At 48.4% G+C, this 16,027-nt stretch overlaps 1 protein-coding gene across 1 annotated transcript in view; it reads right to left on the bottom strand.

Moving 5' to 3' along the window:
• LOC138480810 (G-protein coupled receptor 12-like) overlaps positions 1-11,665 on the bottom strand; it is a 38,676-nt gene extending 27,011 nt beyond the window's left edge. The window contains exon 1 of the mRNA XM_069612559.1: positions 11,245-11,665. The gene's annotated coding sequence lies outside the window, so the exon portion shown is untranslated. The remainder of the gene's footprint in view (positions 1-11,244) is intronic.
• Positions 11,666-16,027: the final 4,362 nt, after the last annotated feature.

Below are 16,027 nucleotides of genomic sequence, written 5' to 3'. Positions count from 1 at the left end.
AAGGGAGTCGGGCAAGTCCTCATCTTTTGGAAGCAGAGATCATGACAATTATCCAGGCCAGTGGGTGTGGACTATGGAGCCTGTCAAACCCAGTACCCTTCAGGGCAAGTGGACTGGTCCTTACTGTGTGCTAGAAAAGGTCAGTGAGGTGAATTATCTCATTGACATGAAAGGACATAAACAGATGTGCAGGGTCATTCATGTCAACCGGCCCAAACCGCATTATAGCTGGGATGACTTGGTCATGGCATTAGTGACTGACGGAGAGACTGAGGAGGAGACTGATCCCCTCCAGACCTCTTGCACACTGAATCCACAGATGAGTCAGTTGAAGGTGTCAACCTTGCAACAGCCCTTCTCAGAACAGCAACTGACAGACTGTTGCCGTTTACTTGGACAGTTTGCTGGTCTGTTTTCTCAGACTCCCCGTTCACGCACATTGATGCACCCATGATGTGGACACTGGAGACAGTAAGCCGGTGAAGCGCAGAATTCACTGGATGTCCGATAAGGTCAGGGACACCATCAAGGAGGAAGCTGTCCCTTGGAGGGATAGAGACATCCCACAGCCCACTGGTACTGGACCCTAAAAAGACCAGTAGTGGGAAGATCGAATTTCGCTTTTGTGTGGACTACAGGGGGCTCAATTCTGTCACGAAGACGGATGCTCACCACATTCCTCCGGCAGATGAGTTCATTGACAAGCTCGGCGCTGCCAAGTAAATGAGTACCTTTGACCTCACGGCAGGTTATTGGCAGGTAGATAGAGCAAGAGAGAGGTCAGCATTCTCAACCCTGGAAGGACATTAGGATTGAAGAATGCCCCTGCCACTTTTCAACGGATGGTTAACCAGGTTTTATTGGGTCTGGAAAACATCAGTGTCGCCTATTTAGACGACATTGCTGTCTTCAGCCACACCTCGGAGGATCAGTTATCCCACCTGAAACAAGTGCTTCAGGTGCTGCAGAATTCAGGTCTGACTATCAAGGCCACGAAGTGCCAGAAAGCATAGGGGACAATGACTTACCTAGGCCACCTGGTCGGTGGAGGTAAGAAACAACCTCTCGAAGCAAAGGTACAGGCTGTGAAGGATTGGGACGCCCCACCACACAGACGCAGGTGAGGGCCTTTTTAGGTCAAACCGGGTACTACTGGTCATTCATCGGAGGGTATGGGACCATTGCCATGCCCTTGAATGATGTAACCTCCAAGAAAATGCCAAAAAAGGTAACTTGGACCCACGCCTCTTAAACCTCCTTTCAGGATTTAAAGGATGGATTCTGCAGGGCCCAGTTCTGAAAGTGCCAGATTATGGTCAGGAGTTCCTTATACAGACAGACGTCTGTGATTTTGGTATTGGAGCAGTGTTAGCGCAGCTGAACTCTGAAGGGGTAGAACAATCTGTCGTCTACCTTAGCAAGCGGTTGACAAAAAGGGAAAGGAACTGGGCTGTTGTAGAAAAAGAGGCGTAGGCGGCTGTGTGGGCCATAATGAGCTGAAACCCTAAATCTTTGAGTCTCACTTTATGATCCAGACAGACCACCGGCCTCTGCGATGGTTAATGGCCATACAAAGGGAGAATCCTAAGCTTTTGCGTTGGCAATATCCCTACAGGGATTAGATATGGACACCCAGCACAAGCCATGCTCCCAGCATGGAAATGCAGATGGCCTCAGCTGGTACTTTCTTCTTGATGATGAACCAGACACTCAGTAGGGTGGTGGTTCACATATTGAGGCTGGAGGCATGTGAGGAATTCAACCATCCGCACAGAGAGTGTGTGCTCGCCTTTTTTTTTTTAAATTTAGTAAGAAATAGAATGAGATTAGATCAACCTCAGAAAATGTGGGGGGCTAATCTGAACACATTTTCCTATGCTCGCGGCACAACAAACACTTACTCAAGTGTACTCCGGGGACACACAGCCTACAGGCGCAGTTCTCCCTTTCACATTTAGCTGGAATGTGACAGCCATGGGTACCTCAAAGCATCTCAGGAAGGCAACACCTTCCTACTGCCATGGCCAGCCTAATTAAATACCGAAGGCTTCATGGATCCACCCTGTTATATGGTCTAAGTCCTGTGTGGTGGCAGCACATACTAATGAAAGTTAAATAAAAGCAGGCTTGCAAAGACACTTGGTCACAGAATTAGCACAAGGGACAGGAAACTAACACCTCTTTGATATGCAATGTGATATGCAATGTGTCAACTGGAAGCTAGCTCCCGCCCCTCTGTATGAAGGGCAGTGAATGTAATCTCTGGGACAACTGTTTACAGTAAGCAATCCCTGCAGACAACTCCCTTTAAGAGGGAAGAAGTATGCGATTTGATGGAGACAGAAAGTCTGTTCTCGCCACAAACAGATGAGACCTATGCTTTGATCAGGAGTCAAAGAGAGCTTAATTAAACAGAGAGACACTTTGATCCACAACAGACAGGAAAATCGGTGGGACTTAGTAGTGCATGTTGTCACCCCTTACCTTTCCTGTTGCAAAGCACTCTGGTTATGACATCACGCATAACAGAAGATTGTTGGTGGGGACCCAGGATTGGTGAAATAAGGTAGGCTTAGCCTGCACCAATCACTAGGGCCCATTTGGCTTTAAAAGAGGGTTGAGCCCCTATTTTTCTGATCATCCGATGACTTTGAAATGAGTAAGAAGAAGGACTCATTTGGACCCTGGATGAAGGTACAGTCTCCCTTACAGCTTCCGCTAGTGAAGGAAGGTCAGGATTTCTAAGAGGGAAGCAAGATCCCTCCCCTAAACCACTGTGTGCACCAAAACATAATGGACTGGTATTTTCCAGGTTTATTCATCATGGTTTGTTGTTGTTTATACAATTTGGGTAAATGACAACAGTGGTAGAAGTGTACTAAAAAAAGTAGTGGAACGCCGCTCCTGACCGTTCACGCTCACTTCTACCACTGATTGACAAGCTATATCTTGAGCTCTTTACTGAATGTTAGGGGAGAAGATGCATGGGTAGGGTACCTTGGCTAGGTAGGGTGGTCCATGCAAACTCACCCCCCATCCCTTCTGAATTACAAAATGAGAGATGGGGTCCTGCTTTGCCATATCCAATCAAGCTCATGGCAATGCTCCTGCCGCACTACAAGCAGGGGGGAAAGTACCCAGGCAGCCCCATTTCCTAACCTCTCACCACTGTGTACAATGCATCTATTTGGGACAGAGGAAGTGTGAAAGAAAGAGAAATAAAAAGAGAGTGAGAGAAAGAGATAAATGAATGCAAGGAATGAAAGGCAAGCCTGCAATGTGAGGCATGAAAGCAAGAAATAACACATATCGGCTCATTGAGAGCTGGGAATCGTGGATATTAACATAGTAATCACAGGTTCCAGAAGCCACAATGATATACCCAATGCCGAAGAAAGGCAGACATCAGGGCAAATAATGACAGGCAAATGAGGCAGGAATCACAACAATGGGAGGATGAAATCAAAGAGTAAAAAGTGCACGAGTGAGGAGTGAGAAAAGAATGAGAGCAAGGAATGACAAGTATACAAATACAGCCCGAGAAAGCATGGAAGAAAAGCAAGAATGCCAGCTATGGGGAGAATAGATGATAGGCATGAGAGCTGGGCAGTGAATGGCAGGAATGAGAGCTCAGAATGAGAGCCATGAGAGCAGGGAATGACAAGCATACGAATACAGAATGAGAAAGCATGGAAGCAAAGCACGAATGCCAGGTCTGGGAAGGTGGTATGATAGGCATGAGAAATGGGCAGTGAATGACAGGCGTGAGAGCTAAGAATGAGAGACATGACAGTAGGGAATGACAAGCATAAAAATACAGAATGAGAAAGCATGGAAGCAAAGCACGAATACCAGCTCTAGGAAGGTGGGCTGAAAGGCATGAGAGCGGTGCATTGAATGACATGCATAAGAGCTAAGAATGATAATCATGAGAGCAATATGACAAGCATGGGCTGAGCTAAAATAATGAGAACATTTAGAGCAAGGAGTGACAGGCATCAGTGCATAGATTGACAGTTAGATGAGGAAGAAAAGCAGGCAGACGAAGAGATGGTGGCAGTCATGTAACTAACGAATGACTGTCATGAAAGCAAAGAATACAAAGCATGAGGGAAAGGAAGGCTGGGCATGAGAGGGAAGAATGACCGCTATTGCACCATGGTATGACACGAGAGCAATGCCTGGAGGTCAATTGTGCAAAGCACAACATAGATGAGAGCAATACATGGAGGTCAATTGTGCAACGCATAACAGAGATGAGAGCAATGCCTGGAGGTCAATTGTGCAAAGCATAACAGAGATGAGAGCAATGCATGGAGGTCAATTGTGCAACGTATAACAGAGATGAGAGCAATGCATGGAGGTCAATTGTGCAACGCATAACAGAGATGAGAGCAATGCATGGAGGTCAATTGTGCAAAGCATAACAGAGATGAGAGCAATGAAGTCACACTACCACTACCAGCTGCACCTCCTCAGAAGTATTCTACCTTTCCTCTCCTTCCCCCAGAAGCTTACTGTCTCCAGAGCTCTGGTTCTCTCTAGGCTGGACCATTGCAACAGCCTCTTTCTAAATCTGCCTGCTTCTACTCTCCGCCCTCTGCAACTTATCCAATACAGGACTGCGAGACTTGTCCTTGGCCTCAAGCCCAGGGATCGTATCTCTCCAGGACTGAAATCTCTGCACTGGCTCCCAATGGCTGCGACGATTAAGTTCAAAACTCTCTGCATCGTCCACAAGGCCTTCTGGGGCCTGGAGCCTCAATACTTTCAACTCTCTCTTCCTAAATATCTTCCCTCTCGGGCTCTTTGCTCTTCCGCCTCAAACTCCCTTAGGGTTAGTCCCTTCTCCAAGTAACGGGTTGGTGGTAGATCTCTTTCTTCGGCTGGGCCTCCCTCTGGAACAGCCTCCCTGAAACTTGAGGAGAACCATCTCCGATTCCGGAAGCACCTAAAAACCTTTCTCTTTGCTTCTGCCTTTCTCCTACTCTCCCCTGCTGACATCCTGGCTGAAACTGAATTTGCACTGGTTACCTTGCCACCCTATGTTCTCAGGCCCAGGTCCCTCCCCCACCAGTCACACAAACCTGCACTGCCTGCCTGGCAACCCCCGCACTTGGGGACTGTTTCTGTATCCCTACAGTCCCAATACCAGCACTTGATACCTGATGTCTGCACTTACCTTTGCATTTGCCACCTGTTGGTCATTACCTTACCTATTGTTATTATTCTATGCCATGTACTGTACTGTCCCCTCCCCCCTTCTCCCCGCACTTTCCTCCTTCCCCCATCCCATGCACTTGCAAGATCTGAATGACACCAGGCTTAGTAGGATCGTTGCCTGTCCTCTCTTTGTTCCCCCTCCCTTGCCTTGTCGCGCCTTGAAACACTTGTGTATAGGCACGTTATAAATGCCATATCATAGCATACCATATCAATGCACGGAGGTTAATTGTGCAACGCATAACAGAGATTCGAGCAATGCATGGAGGTCAATTGTGCAAAGCGAAACAGAGATGACAGCAATGCATGGAGGTCAATTGTGCAAAGCATAACATAGATGAGAGCAATGCATGGAGGTCATATGTGCAACGTATAACAGAGATGAGAGCAATGAATCAGAAGCATGGGAATAAGTAATAGGTATACGAGCAAAGAATTGTGGGATTTAGAGCAGGGAAGGAGAGACATTACAACAAAGAATGAGCGGAAAGAGTGGGGGTGAGAGCAAGAAATGGGAGCAAACATGGTGCAGGTGAGCTAGCTTGAGCTGCTGAAAGCTGGCTGGAGCAATTGCAGAGATTGTCCTTAAGTCGTAGTTGAATCTGCCAGGAGTGTCACTTAGTGGTCAGGGGTTCGCCAAGGCGTGGTCTCCTTGCCCTCTGTACCAATGGAATAAATGTTCACCTCACTGATGAGGCCAAGAAAGGCCGAAACACGTCCAGGGTCCCTTGTGTTCCCATGCAGGGCTGACATGGCCGGCTGCCCGGCCCTGGTGGCTCGGATCGGTGGCAGGATTCGAGGCTGATTTGCTTGTGATACTTTACTTTGATGATGACATGCGGGAATGCTAAAAAATGATGTTTGCTTATAAGACCAATTGGCAGTGTTTATGATTAATTCATAGTTTCCAAGCTTCACCTTTTGGGGCTTATAGTTAGTCGCTCCAGGTGGGTGGCGGTAAGCCCGGCTATGGTTCCCCTTGTTCGCTGTGAATTTGGCATCGCACCGATGGGGCCTCACAGAGCTGAAAGATGCCAGGTGTGGCGTGTGCTCCTATGTAGAGGGCAAGAGGCCTTGCAATGTTGACTTAACTGTTCCCATTGCTTGTAGGACGAAGATGGGTGTAAGTTGGTCCAGAGGAACATCAATGAACAGAAAAACTAAAAAAGTAATGGAAAGGAAGCTGCCCAGAGGAATACCATATTTAGATTTTGAGTTTATTGTGTCTCCGTAAGAGGGCAGTGGTCTCCCTTGCCATTTGTTCCTAGGAAACCAATCTGTACCTCATAACCTTATTCACTCCTGCTCCCCAGGGCATGAGGCTGTGGTCCACCGGCACAAGGAGGCCTTTTTGAGGGTCCAGGATGTCCTCTCGGAAGAAGGGGTAGATCTCACTTGCTAAGGGCTACGTGGTGATATACTGAAAAATGGCACGCAAGCAACATACATACATTCATGCTGGAGCGGTGTCAGGGTTAAGCACTCTCTTCTGAATACCATGTATTTGTAGAAAAGGTCCCTTCTTTCTGCATGTGTTTCATACTGTAAGCAGTATTAGAAGTGTACCAAAAAAGTAGTGGGGCTGTGACCCCGGCGGGGGACAGAGAAGGAAGGAAGGGAGCATCGGCAGCACATTGTTAAAGGGTTGTCATGCTGGTTGACAGCTAATTGAGTTGAAACAGCTTTCACTTTACCTGTAACTGATATCTGGTGGTAACAAGAGCAAAGCATGGCAGGGACGTGTGCAAAGAATGGCATTCGTTGGTGCAAAGAAGGAGAGGTGAGAGATAATGGAAAGAAAAGCAGCAGAGCCTGTAAACTCAGGGAGGGCTGAAAAGAAGGGGGCGCATGGGAGCAAGGAATTGCAGGTATAAGAGCAAAGAACAGCGGGTGGGGGAGGGGAAGAATAGCAGGTATAAAGAAAGCATGGCATCAAAAGTCAGGGGAGCGAAAGAAAAAGGGAGGAATGAGAATTCAATATGCCTTACTCTGGTTCCAAGGACACAGAATGCATAAGAGCAGGCACACACATGAAAACAGTCACAGGAAATAAGCAACCAGGCACGTAAGCATTACTCACAGGTGAAGCAAAGATCCCAGGCATGGGACCTTCACAGGCAGAGAAGTACAACATTATACATGCAGGGAAAATAATCACATGAGGTGAATAAGAGATAGGCATCAGAGGCACGAGCACACATCATCAGAGGCATGAGACCTAGCCATGAGAGGTGTGAGTGCAAACCATCAAAAGCATGAGAGCTAAAAGGAAAAGACAATGAGTGAAAATCATCAAAGCTGTTTCTGCTAGGAATAAGAGGCCTGGGAATAAATCATGCCATGAAAGGCGTGCGAGCTAGGCATCCGAGGCATGAGTGCACATCCTCAAGTGCATGGGAGCTAGAAGTGCACATCCTCAAAAGCATTAAGGCTAGGAGTCAGAAGCATGAGTGTAAATCATGAAAAAACATGAGAGCTTGAAGTCAGAGAGGTTTCAGTACAGATCATTAAAGACAAGACAGCTAAGAATAAGAGGCCTGAGTGCAAACAAATATTAAATGCGTGAGAGTTAGGAATCAGAGGCATGAATGCAAATCATCAGAGGCATGGGAGCTAGAAGTCAGAAGTGTGAGTGAAAATCATCAATGGCGTGACTGCCAGGAATAAGAGGCCTGAGGGTAAATCATGCCACGAATGAGAGGTAAGAATCAGAGGCATGGGTGGAAATCATCAAAGGCATGAGCACAGATCTTCAATGGCAGGAGAGCTAGGAATGAGAGTCATGAGTGCAAACCATCAAAAGCATGAGAGCTAGAAGTATAACACATGTGTGAACATGATAATAGGCGAGACTGCTAGGAATAAGAGGCCTAAGAGTAAATCGTGTCAGGAAAAGTGTGAGAGCAAGGAATGGGAGGCATGTGTACACACCATCAAGTCAGAGGTGTGAGTGAAAACCATCAAAGACAAGATAGCTAAGGATAAGAGACTTTAGTGCAAACACCATTAAAGGTGTGAGAGTTACGATTGAGAGGCATGAGTGCAAATCATCAAAGACAGGACAGCTAAGAATGAAAGGCTTGAGTGCAAAAAAGATTAAAGGTGGGAGACTTAGGTTTCCGAGGTATAATGAAAGGCATGGGAGTCAGGAATCAGAGGCATGAATGCAAATCATCAAAGGCATGGGAGTCAGGAATCAGAGGCATTAATGCAAATCATCAAAGGCATGGGAGTCAGGAATCAGAGGCATGAATGCAAATCATCAAAGGCATGGGAGTCAGGAATCAGAGGCATGAATGCAAATCATCAAAGGCATGGGAGTCAGGAATCAGAGGCATGAATGCAAATCATCAAAGGCATAGGAGTCAGGAATCAGAGGCATGAATGCAAATCATCAAAGGCATAGGAGTCAGGAATCAGAGGCATGAATGCAAATCATCAAAGGCATAGGAGTCAGGAATCAGAGGCATGAATGCAAATCATCAAAGGCATAGGAGTCAGGAATCAGAGGCATGAATGCAAATCATCAAAGGCATAGGAGTCAGGAATCATCAAAGGCATAGGTGTCAGGAATCAGAGGCATGAATGCAAATCATCAAAGGCATGGGAGTCAGGAATCAGAGGCATGAATGCAAATCATCAAAGGCATAGGAGTCAGGAATCAGAGGCATGAATGCAAATCATCAAAGGCACAGGAGTCAGGAATCAGAGGCATGAATGCAAATCATCAAAGGCATAGGTGTCAGGAATCAGAGGCATGAATGCAAATCATCAAAGGCATGGGAGTCAGGAATCAGAGACATGAATGCAAATCATCAAAACCATGCAGTCAGGAATCAGAAGCATGAGTGCAAAGCATCAATGACGTGAGTGCTGGATCAGAGGCATGGCTGCAAACAGTTAAAGGCACGGTGACGTAGCATAACAGCTGTCAGAGAACAGAATCGCAGGCATAAGGGAAAACCAGAAAAGGGAAAGCAGCAAACAGTGGAATGCATAGACCCCTGGACAGCAGCACAGAACGGCAGCAGCGAATCTGAGGACGAGAGACCAGGACCACATAACGAAAGCAAAGAGCCAACCCAGGACAGAAGAAAATTCCCAATTAATGGAAAGCAACAACAGACAAGGCAAATAACCACCAAAGGATATCCACGAACTGCAAAATATGAGGAAGGGCTGGTGGGATGGGGGAATGGACCACGGAACAGAGTGGGAGGGAAGGGCCAAATGATGACACTAGGGGTCAAGTCGAGGGTACAGGTGTATGGACGGAGATCACCCACTTTTTTCATTGGGTGGGCTCAGCCACCACTGCCCCAGCTAAAATGAGAGACATGGAATGTCCTGTTTGAACTTATGGATTAAAGCGGATATCAGGGATCAAAGCACAGTCATCAGGTTTGCAGGCCGGACACTTCACATCTGCACTATTAGACCTGATGAAAAATAACAAACAACTAAAGGTGAAATATCTAATTTCAGTACTGTATGTTCCAGGGAAAACATTTGTATTGGTTCGTGGAGTTTAAAACATGCACAGTGTTTAACGTTTTCAAAAACACTATTAGAAGAAAATATCTGCTTCTGGTTTTGTGTGTGTGTTGATTTTATGAAAGGCAAATGCCATTCATCCTGTGCAATTCGGGTGGTTATGCAAAGCCAATTTAATGAAATGTGCATATTTCACCTTGATATGCTCATTTCGGGTGACGTCACCCAAACCCCCCTTTGCATCTGCTGACGAATCCCCCCACTTTATTTTTTAGCACTTGATCCCTGATGACACCAAAAAACCACAACAAAAAGACAAATAACCACAAGAACCGCCAATTCCAATCAATGGACCACCGAAAGACAAGCAAGAAGTGAAGTACTACAGAAGACCAGCAAAGAACCAATGATTGACAATAAAATGAAAAACAATGGCCACACAACGAGAGAGAAGAACGATAGAACAGAGGCACGAAAGATAAACCAAAGGACAATAGCTTCCACGGCACGAGGCACAGCCTGAAGAACCACGAGAGCGAGATCACCACACAAAAGAAGCCAACAGACACATAACACCAAGTCCACAAATTGCCACAAAATGAAAGCACCGAGCCAGACACATTCAAACGAGGAATAGCTGGTGTAGAGGGCTATTTAGCAGAGGCGTGGGAAGTGAACTCCAGGACCCCAACCCCAACTGCGCGCAACTGCGTATATGTTCCACCAGGCGCCCCGTTAACGCCCCTCCCCTCCGTTTCGCTTTCTCCCGAGGGACCTAAGGCTGGCCAGAGCTGCACCGGCGGCGTATTCCAATACGGAGCTGCTTCGCCGCCTCGCCGTCATCCGCATCCCTTCGCACGCAGGGATGATTACACACGCAGCGTATTAGCACTCACCAGCCGCAAGCACGCACATCGCACTCCCGCAGGCTGCCGCGCCGTCTGCTCGGCACGTAATAGCCGCGAGGGGCGTGCGGATGCAGTGACATGCGTCTGGCTGCTGCACGTGCGGAAAGGGGGTCTACCTCCGCCACATACCGCCCCCCCTCCATTCACGGCCTGAAGCCCGGTGGTGGGGTGCGACCCCTCTGAATCGTAATGGCAGCGCAGCACCGCCGGTGCTAGTATTTAAAGAAAGTGCACATTAACTTTGCAGGTTGCCCACTCATGAGAGGAAGTCCCCCCTCTCCAGCCCCTCCCACTTGTGATCGGGGTGGCTGCCAGGAAAGACTGCAGCACTGCAGGGGCGCCCTGTGCCCATGCCCTCTCCGGTGGGAAGGCGTGCACGGTCGCAGGCAGCAGCCCCTGACTCCTTCCACCCTCTCCTTGACAGGCGTGCACCCTTGCAGCCGGTGTCGTAGAGAAAAGACACGCACCAGGCTGCAGAAAGAATGCATGGTTTCTTCTACATGGGTGTCGGTTGGGATTCTTTAAGATGCCGAACCGGCACAGCCAACCCACCCGCTGCACGCTGCAGCCCCATCCCACCCACCGCATGCAGCGCACACGGTGAATGGTGTCGCCTTACCTGGTGGTGCTTCCTGTTGGGCAGCTGCGCCTCCCTCGCTGAGCCGCCTCGGGTGCTCGCAGTCCCGGGGAGCCAGGCTCATTCCTCGCCTAACGTGGCTAGTAAGGCTGGCAGCGTCGCTGCCGTTGACTTGCACTTAATATTCCTGCCCCATTGGGTCTGCTGATAAATCCCAGCTCTGACGTCAAAGAATTCACTTATTTTCATGATCGGCCGCCGAGTCTGTGAATCAGAGGGGCTGTGAGCGGAATACCAACGAGCCACCTCCACCCCCCCCCACCCTACACACGCACTCGCATAATGTACACAGGGGGAGGGCGCACGGCGTGCACACGCACATGCTTACTGTACGGCCGTCCTCCGGAATCCCATTCACAAGCTTTCCGCAGGAGCTCGCTCGCTCGCTCGCTCGGGCACACCCACTCCCAAGGTTAATTCCTTGGCCAGGCCCAGCCGCCTCTGGCGCTCCGTGCAGAGGCCGGGGCCGCCGCTGCCGCTGCAGCAGCAGCAGGTGCAGTGTGGCTGCACGCCCCTGGCAGGCAGCAGGCGCTGGCTGCAGGGCGCAGCATGCAGGCGCTGGAGGCGTGCGTCAGATCATGTCAAGTGGCTGACGGTTTCAGGATCCCCACTGCAGGCCCGCGGGCGGCCAGTCTCTTGGGGGGGTCTTCTGGGCAGTGCAATGCGGAGCGCCGTCTCCATCGCACCCAGAGGTCTGTTCAAGGGCATATCTAGAATGCTAATATCCCATTCGAGTACCCCCGTGTCCATTCAGTGCTGGATATATATAATTGTATATAGATATGTATCTGTATACATACACTGCGACCCTCCTACCCCCCATGTGATTTCTTTGAATTATTGCTGGTATATTTCTGTAAATAATTTGAAGATATATCTGTTTTTGGAAATAAAAATGCTATTCAGTACACCACCCGTTTATAACGTGATATAATATATGTGCGTGTGTTATATATATATATATATATATACACACACACACAAACAAATATATTTATGAGGTTGTATGAGTATTTTTTTTAGTACATTTCAATGGAATTTTAAAATGGTATAGACGAATGTATGAGTAGTTTGTGAGTTGTAATTAGGATTTTATATTGATGTGAGTTCTTATGAGCTAAACACAAAAATTGTTTTTACATGTGTGTGTATACATATATATATATATAATATATTCACTGAAAAAAACTTTAGTTAAGGTGCATTGAAGTTGTGCAGATTCAACAGAGCAAAACCCTTGAAATTCAGCTGATGTGGGAAGTCATGACCAGCTGAACTCAGCATGTTCCAGTTGATGTCCCCCATAATGCTGTGTCCTCCAGAATGACATTTTTGTACGTCATTGTGAATCCCTTCTCTTATAATATGCATGTGCTCATGGGCTTTTCAACGGGAATGCAGCGAGTTACGTTGGTCGTGACTTCCCACATCCACTGAATTTCAAGAGTTTTGCTGCCTTACATCTGCTCAACTTAACTAAACTTTAGTTTTTTTTTTCTGTGAATTTCAAGGGTTTTGTTATTCAATAGTTTTTTTTTTTTTTTTACGAGTCACTATCCAGTGCCTTCGGCCTTGTCTGCTCTATATGTTCCCCCAATATGATTCTTTCACACCCACTAGGTTGCTGCAGCCAATGTTTTTTGGGCCCAGTATCCAGGGCCCTCGGCTGTGCCCACTGTACATTTTACAGCACTACCAGGCCACCAGCCATGGCCTTCAGCCATGACCTTTGGCCGTGTCCACTATACATGTTCCCCCAATATGTTTCTTTGGCCGTGGCCACTATGCATATCTTTTGGGAGCACTTGCCAGGGCCTTAGGCCACTAGCCAGGGCCCACTGTATATTTTAAAATCTAGCAGGTCACTAGCCATGTCCTTTGACCAGGGCCAGTGGCCACTGCCTTTACGGTGTCCACTTCCCACCACCACCTCTCTGTAGCTGTAAAAATCAATTTCTTTTTGTATTGATCCTATTTTATTACCTCTCTTTAAATCTGGCCGCTGGCTGTGGCCGCCTCAGAACAGCAATGGGCCACCAGGGACTGGCTACGTGGTAACATTTTTAAAATCGGGATAGTCGGGATAGGCTTCAATGGTGAAATAAATGCTGGGAACGGCAATGGGGTTGCCTACTCTGATTTTCTTATTGGGGTCTGTGGCATGGCTGAAGCCCTTGACCCATGGATTGTGGAGACTGGCCATGTCTGCCAGCCATGAGCACTGGCCATGGGTCGCATTATGGGGGTATAGTGGTCACTGGACTAGGATGCAGGACATATGCAGTGGATAACGGGGTGGTTTGGTGGGGCTGGGGTTACAGTCGAGCCTCATGCCCTAGGCAATTCACCCATGACTTGCAGTCCCAGCATGTGTTGCTGAAAACGACACAAATCAGAATGCGTTGCCAAAAATGGGTTTGTAAAAGGAGGTTCGGGCAGAGTTCAGTCTGCGGCAGTCCCTGGTGGAGTGTGGTGAGAGGAGCTGCAGCGACCTGGTCTTTGCTGGATTCAATCTATCCCTTTAAGGAAAAGACAAGCCCAACTGACTATAAAAGCCTATCTGGAGCGCGGAGCGCGCGCGGAGTTCGGGCAGAGTTCAGTCTGCGGCAGTCCCTGGTGGAGTGTGGTGAGAGGAGCTGCAGCGACCTGGTCTTTGCTGGATTCAATCTATCCCTTTAAGGAAAAGACAAGCCCAACTGACTATAAAAACCTATCTGGAGCGCGGAGCGCGCGCGGAGTTCAGGCAGAGTTCAGTCTGCGGCAGTCCGCGGCTGGACTGAGGCTGGCTGAGGCGGGTGACTCGGCTGACGGCCGTGAGAAGGTAAGTGAAGCTATTTCACTAAACCCTTCTTTGTTTCCTTTGATGGCGGAAACCGGCCCCGTGACACGTGCAATGGTTAGGCAAACGCTCCTTCCCAGAGCGAGGTCCGAACACATAGTCGCCGCTGCATCTATTCCCGAGGCAGCTGCCGAGAGCAATATCAATAGCGATAAAGACGCGCCTAGCCTTGCACCTTTGGATCCGGTGGAAATTGCCGGAAACATCAGCCAGGGCATTTCACCACCACCCGCGACTCCACTAGCCGGATACGACTGGGGTAATCAGTGTGGGCTGCACAGTAAGAGTCAAACGTTATCAGTAGAGGCCGCGAGCATTGAAAACGTGTTAACGGTGCCCATTCTTTCCGTGCAAGTTCCATCACACGTTCCTTGCAGTAGCGCGCCTGCTCCATCTGAACCACCTGTGCTCGCTCGCACTAAAGTGATTAATTCCCCTTCGAGAGGCTCTATGGTGGACCATGGTGAATGCCGACCACTGAGTGTATCAGATGCAGGAACTTCGAGCCCGCAGCCCAGCCGGGTACATAACGAGTGCCGCAGGAACCGCGTCTCTGAGGTACCAAGCAGCCACAAGACAGGCTGCTCGTTAGTCAACCTCGCCCGAGCAGAACCCACCGCGGCAATCAACGCCCCTCAGTTGGCGACGGAAACAAACATTGTAATGCTGCAATCACCTTTTGATGTTACTGACTCTGAATTGATGGAACTTGAAGTACCATTGGAACAAATTGAGTCTAAAGGGCTCAGATTTCTGTATCCAGCCAGCAAACCCGACGACTTACCCACAATGGCAGAGTTATCCAGTGAGGCAAATGATGATGACAATTTGATGGTGTGCCATCAACCAAATGCCGCGGAATTACATCAGCCACTTCTTTTGCGAGAATCTGAAGTAAATACTCTGATAGGGAGTAGCACATTCCAAATACGGCTTGCGAATCAGAGTGCACCAAAAACGTGTCCATCAAATAGCGGACACAGAACTCCTGACCCTAGCAGTCCAAACTGCCAACAATCGAGGCCCAGCAAATCGGGCCAATTGCTGGACCTCGCTGGACGTGAAGCAAGACTAGCGGAACGCTTGAGGGCTGACTTTGAGCAAATGAAGCAACGTATGTCGGCCAGCCTTGTAAGATCTAACTCCGACCTGCCCGACAAGTCGGCCGTAAACTCAGATTCGATAGACTTGAGTAGGACAAGTATGGAACAGGATCAGGACCATCAAAGATCAGGTCTCGAGTCGAGCAAAGTGATGCCAAAGTCCTCTGTTGAAGCAAATTTCCTACGTAGCGGCCCCCAATCGACAGTGGCAGATGGCAGGTCACACTGGCCAGCGAAACCGTCAAAAGACAACTTGAGGCCATTGTCGACTCACTCAACTCCATTGCATCAGACATCATTATCTGATACGACAAGTAAGAAGTCTGCTTCTATGCGACTGGGCGCAACATCAAATAAGACTATGGAAATACAAAACCAACAGAATGATATGGACACAACAAAAGATATGGCGGCAGCCTATAAGTCCAATCTATCAGCTGCAGCGGCCTTACAAATACACAACAATGTGTTAGCCGCAACATCGGTCGCCCTCATTCCTTTCACTAAACTATACGAAAATATACATGAAGCCATCCAATCGAATGGAGGCATGCTTCTGCACATCATGGAATCACTAGCTAAACAGGATCAAACCATTGCCCAGCTTCAAAACAAACTTGACATCGACAAACTTGCACTGCAGTCAATGCAAACGCAACTACATGAAATCACGTGCAAGGATACCTCTGATGCTAAAGAGTTAGCGGTAGCAGCCACGGCATGTTTAAAGCAAACCATCTCCTTGCAACAGCAGTGCAGGCAGGGCGGTAGCCCTAGTGGCCGTCCACTGGTGGGAAAGGTACCAGTGGTGGTGACTGTGAGT

This window comes from Ambystoma mexicanum, chromosome 5p (assembly GCF_040938575.1).
Source record: "Ambystoma mexicanum isolate Mex_15411 chromosome 5p, UKY_AmexF1_1, whole genome shotgun sequence".
Classification (NCBI taxonomy): Eukaryota; Metazoa; Chordata; class Amphibia; order Caudata; family Ambystomatidae; genus Ambystoma; species Ambystoma mexicanum.
Note: the sequence above shows the minus strand (reverse complement) of the source record. Positions and strands in the feature narration are given on the sequence as shown.